We start from the raw sequence: 6,304 nt of genomic DNA on the forward strand, positions 1-6,304 counted from the left end.
CTTCTATTGCGGTGCGTCCAATGGATTTCTTTGCATATGGTATGTTCCATGCAAACCGTGCACCTATCTTGCATCAAGATTAGCACTATCTCCAAACAGATCAAACCCAGCTTCCACAGGAGACTCTTCACCTAGGATTGTCATCGGGTGCTTCCATAATGGTTTTTGAGCTAATGGTGCATTATGAGCAAACCTTGCACCAATCTTGCACCTAAACTAACACTCTCTCCAAATAGATTGAAGCAAAATTCCATATGACACACATGATTAAGCAGTTCTATCTGGTGCGACCAAATTGATTTCTTAAAATATTCTACGTTCCATGCAAATCATACACCTATCTTGCATCAAGATAAGCACTATCTCGAAATAGACCGAACCGAGCTTTCACTTGAGCCTCTATACCTAGGAGTACCATCGGGAACTTCCACAACGATTTCTGAGCCTATGGTGCACTGGGCACAAACCATGCACCTATCTTGCACCGAAACTAATACTATGTCCAACTAGACTGAAGCGAGATTCCATATGATACACTTCATCTAGTAGTTCCATTGGGTGCATCTACAGTTCCATCAGGTGTATCCAAATTGATTTCTGAGCATATGGTATGTTCCATGCAAACCATGCACCTATCTTGCATTAATATTAGAACTATCTCCAAACAGACAGAACCAAGATTCCACATGAGCCTCTTCACCAAGGAGTACCATCGCGTGCGTCCAAAATAGTTTCTTAGCCTATGGTGTATTAGGCACAAACCGTGTACCTATCTTGCACCGAAACTAACACTATCTCCAAAGAGACCAAAGTGAGATTCTATATGACACACGTCATCTAGGAGTTCTATTGGGTGCTTCCAAGTATATTTCGAAGCATATGGTACGTTCGATGCAATTCGTGCACCTATCTTGCATCAAAATTAGCACTATCTCCAACAAAGCAAACTGAGCTTCCACTTGAGCCCCTTTACCCACGAGTATCATCAGGTTCATCCAAAATGGTTTCTTAGCCTACGATGCAGTACTCACAAACTGTGTACCTATCTTGCACCAAAACAAACTCTGTCTCTAAACAGACCAAAGCGAGATTCCATATGACACATGTCATCTAGGAGTTCTATTGGGGTGCGTCCAAATGGATTTCTTAGCATATGGTATGTTCCTTGCAAACCGTGCACCTATCTTGCATCAAGATTAGCACTATCTCTAACCAGATCGAACCGACCTTCCACTTGAGCCTCTTCACCTAGGATTATCATCGGGAGCTTCCATAATGGTTTCTGTGCCTATGGTGCATTATGCGCAAACCATGCACTAATCTTGCACCTAAACTAACACTCTCTCCAAACAGATTGAAGCAAAATTCCATATGACACACATGATCTAGGAGTTCTATCAGGCGTGTCCAAATTGATTTCCGATAATATGGTATGTTCCATGCAAATCATACACCTATCTTGCATCAAGATTAGCACTATCTCCAAATAGACCGAACCGAGCTTTCACTTGAGCCTCTATACCTAGGAGTACCATCGGGAACTTCCACAACGATTTCTGAGCCTATGGTGCACTGGGCACAAACCATGCAACTATCATGCACCAAAACTAATACTATGTCCAACTAGACTGAAGCGAGATTCCATATGATACACTTCATCTAGTAGTTCCATTGGGTGCATCTACAGTTCCATCGGGTGTATCCAAATTGATTTCTGAGCATATGGTTTGTTCCATGCAAACCATGCACCTATCTTGCATCAATATTAGAACTATCTCCAAACAGACAGAACCAATGTCGAGGATATCAGTAAGGGGTATCCCAACTGATGTACATAACGAGATCATCCGTACGAAAGTTGAGATCCCCAACTCGACGCTCTACACAATCACGCGTATAATCATCGACGACCCCAGCATCGAAGACGGAAAAGGGCGTCGAGCGAATCAAGCAGGGCTCGAGCGCCAACTACCGTCGAATACGGAAACGAGCTTGAGCGAGTCGGCGAGCATCGAGCGCAAGGGCGCCGCCCGCCGTCTGACACACGCGCGGGAGCCAGAGCATTTAATGCACCTGTCGCATCCCCACCTAACACGCCAGTCACGGGAAGCGTGATAGGGAACAGGCACCCGTCTCGTCATTCTTTTTGCAGCCTTCCCCACCAAGCGACCCAGAGCGTGTCAGGACGTAGGAAGCAGGGACGGAACGTCTAGTCAGGACCCCCTCGAGACGCCAAAAGTCAATACTCTGGATAGCAAGGCGCTACGGGGCGTCCGACCCTCGACCGGACATGTTTCCTTCCCGAAGAAGGGTTGGGCGTCGACTGACGGCAATGCCACCACTCTGACGTATCAGCCGCCATGACGTACAAGCGTGCAACGGACAAAACGGCCCAAGACGGCGTACAGAGCGGGATCTGAGGGCACGCGTAATCATCATCAAGCTACCAGGACGGGACGGCTCGAGACCACGCCGGTACGGAGGCCTCGAGTAGGTCAGCGCGCCAGTGATGTGAACCCACTAGGGTTTTCGCCTGATCTTTCGATGAGAGGCGCTGGATAACTCGATTAGTGAATGGAGATGACGTTCACGGCCTGACTACAGCCTTCTAAGGCCACGCCTTAGCAACCGATACACCGCCTCCAATGGCTGTCACGATCTTGTGGAGCGCAACACCCGGCCACTAGGGCACTCGTCCTGCAAGCAATCGAAGAACCAGCAAGAACAAGTAGAACAAGTACTAAATTACTAGATGTAAATGAAGGTTTCAAACTTAATCTCTAATGAAGTGGGGTTTCGAAAACAAGAAGACGGACGGCTGGATCAGCACGCGCGTTTACAAGCAAGTAGCGAAGGCTAAACTTTATCTAATCAAAACCCAGTTGTTCATGGCGGCTCTAGATATAAATAAATAGATGGGAGGACGACCAAAGAGGTGCTAGAGTCGTCCTCCAACCCTAGGACACGTCCCTAATGGACTCAACTTGATACATGGGCCATTGGTCCAAAATAGGGTGACGCAGCACCAAAATAGAAAAAGGTGTGGCACAAAAACAAGGACTGCGCCCGACTCATAAGCTGCATAGATATGTGGTTGGACCCATTGGAAAGTAGACTTCATGAGCTTTCCAACAAGTATAGGAATGTCCCAGTTGGAGTCCATATGACGCCGTGGTGATCCATACAAGTTAGAGTTATTTTCCAGTCCGAATCCAACTCCCAAAACGTGTTGGGTTTGGACTCTTTGTGTCCTTGCTTTAGAAGCGACGTGGTAACTTGATAGAGGATGTTGTGGAGGCTTGGACCTGATCTCCAATCACCTTTGTTAAGTTATCACTCTTCCCATATGCAATCAGCCCTTGAAGTTGGTGTTGCCTCAAATTCCGAATGCAGTTGAACCTTCCCTTGCTGATCTTGTCCATTATTCCTGAGCAACACGAAAGTGCACGTGTCTCCATTGTCTAAATATGTTTGACAAGAGTTTAAAACTGAACTTACTTGAAGGTTGAGTTGACGGGCACGAGCATGAGTAAGAGGACCAACTGGTGTAGGTATATCGATGGTGTTGATGTCCTCATCATCCTCCCTTTCTTGGATTTGAGTCGTCCTCGACTCAAGCTCATGTTCCTCACCCAAATATGGTTTCAAATCAGCAAGTATGTCCTCCGTCTTCTTTGCTCCAAAATGTCCCATCAAACCTCCTCCATGAGCTTCCTGTAACAACAACAAACGAACAGAGCTAGCTGGAATGCATAGCTTGTTAGCTCTAAACACAAACCCATCACTAACGATGAATTTGTTCCATCCTTTTCCATCTTTACAACGCAGCAACACTTCATTAAAATCAGCATCATGAACATATTGGTCTTTGATCGTTTCTAATCCAAAAATCTTGTAATCAAGTTGATTTAGCAAAGTATATCTCCTTGACAAAGCATCAGCAATGATATTCTCCTTCCCTTTCTTGTGCTTAATAACATAAGGAAAGGATTCAATAAATTCTACCCACTTAGCATGTCTGCGATTTAGTTTTCCTTGACTACGAATATGTTTTAAAGATTCATGATCAGAATGAATAACAAACTCTTTGGGCCACAAATAATGTTGCCATGTTTCTAAAGTTCGGACAAGAGCATACAATTCTTTATCATAAGTTGAATAGTTCAGAACAGGCCCACTCAATTTCTCACTAAAATATGCAACAGGTTTACCCTCTTGTAGCAAAACACCTCCCAAACCAATCCCACTAGCATCACACTCAAGCTCAAAAGTCTTATTAAAATCAGGAAGCTGTAGGAGAGGTGCATGTGATAACTTATCTTTTAACATGTTGAAGGAATTCTCTTGTACTTTGCTCCACACAAAAGGCACTCCCTTCTTTGTAAGCTCATTCAATGGTGCAGCAATGGTCCAACTGCCCAAGCTTGTCATTCGTCACCTTCAAGTCGTCATCAAGTCCCTCTGTGTGTAGCTTCACTTGCCTTTCAAAATGTTGTATGATGCCCTTAGTGCGAGGTGACTGTGGAATTTTGTTGGTATCCTCTGTCTCTGACATGGTTTAAAAAACACACAGTGGAAACAAGAAAAATAGGTGAAGAAATAAAAACCCTACAGCTATTAGGATGTGGCTACTGTAAGACGCTGTCTATCAACCTGTCTAACAAGTTCTTACCAATTCTTACCTTGCTCAACAGGAGGGATTGGCTACCAACAAATCCACAGCAATAGACGAAGTGTATCGGTGCCGCAGCAACAAAACCTATCAAGCTGTAGAATATGTGGAGCTATAGGTGGGCTGAAACAAGGATCGAACTAGCACCACGTTAGTTATAAAAAGCAAGTTGAATAAACGCTCAACGGTGGTACTGTGCTGGTCCTAGCCTAGACCGTGCTAGAGACGCGAGCCTGAACACAAAGGGAAAACACAGCACACCACTAGAAACAAAATGAGCAGCCCTACTGGAAACAAAAGGAACAACAATCCCCTTTTTTTATTTTTTTTATTTTTTCTTTCTTTCTTTCTTTCTTTTTCTTTATTTTTTTTTCTCTTTTCTTTTTTTTGGGGAACCTCAAAACCTGATTATATAAACAAAATAGTACAAAATATCACTTCACCACTCTCACTCTCTCACTAGAGTAAGGCTGAACCTCAAAATTCAATATATCTAGCACAAGTATGAAGTGCTATCTTTCCTTTTGGATCACGTTGATGGAAACACAGAATAGACCAACAAGTGGCTGCACCTATTATCAAGATCTACTCAAATTCCAACCCACAATAGATTGGACGCAGTTGTGACTAGATGGTGACAAGAACTCAAAACTCTAAAGGACTAAACTAAAACCAGCACTGGACACGACCGAAGCAAACACTCATTCAACTAGCCCTAACTAAGTAGTACTAGCCACGGCAGAAAGGATTTATAGGATTATGGAAAAGTAATCTGCTATATTTTTTGGCTTTTTTTTTACTATAGGAAAAACAAACACGAAGAATTGGAAATCTCTCACCGATAAACCTTGCTCTGATTACCAACTGATGTGAACCCACTAGGGTTTTTGCCTGATCTTTCGATGAGAGGCGCTGGATAACTCGATTAGTGAATGGAGATGACGTTCACGGCCCGACTACAGCCTTCTAAGGCCGCGCCTTAGCAACCGATACACTGCCTCCAATGGCTGTCACGGTCTTGTGGAGCGCAACACCCGGCCACTAGGGCACTCGTCCTGCAAGCAATCGAAGAACCAGCAAGAACAAGTAGAACAAGTACTAAATTACTAGATGTAAATGAAGGTTTCAAACTCAATCTCTAATGAAGTGGGGTTTCGAAAACAAGAAGACGGGCGGCTGGATCAGCACGCGCGTTTACAAGCAAGTAGCGAAGGCTAAACTTTATCTAATCAAAACCCAGTTGTTCATGGCGGCTCTAGATGTAAATAAATAGATGGGAGGACGACCAAAGGGGTGCTAGAGTCGTCCTCCAACCCTAGGACACGTCCCTAATGGACTCAACTTGATACATGGGCCATTGGTCCAAAATAGAGTGACGCAGCACCAAAACAGAAAAACGTGTCGGCACAAAAACAAGGACTGCGCCCGACTCATAAGCTGCATAGATATGTGGTTGGACCCATTGGAAAGTAGACTTCATGAGCTTTCCAACAAGTATAGGAACGTCCCAGTTGGAGTCCATATGACGCCGTGGTGATCCATACAAGTTAGAGTTATTTTCCAGTCCGAATCCAACTCCCAAAACGTGTTGGGTTTGAACTCTTTGTTTCCTTGCTTTAGAAGCGACGTGGT

The sequence above is a fragment of the Sorghum bicolor genome, unplaced genomic scaffold (assembly GCF_000003195.3).
Source record: "Sorghum bicolor cultivar BTx623 unplaced genomic scaffold, Sorghum_bicolor_NCBIv3 super_33, whole genome shotgun sequence".
Taxonomy (NCBI): domain Eukaryota; kingdom Viridiplantae; phylum Streptophyta; class Magnoliopsida; order Poales; family Poaceae; genus Sorghum; species Sorghum bicolor.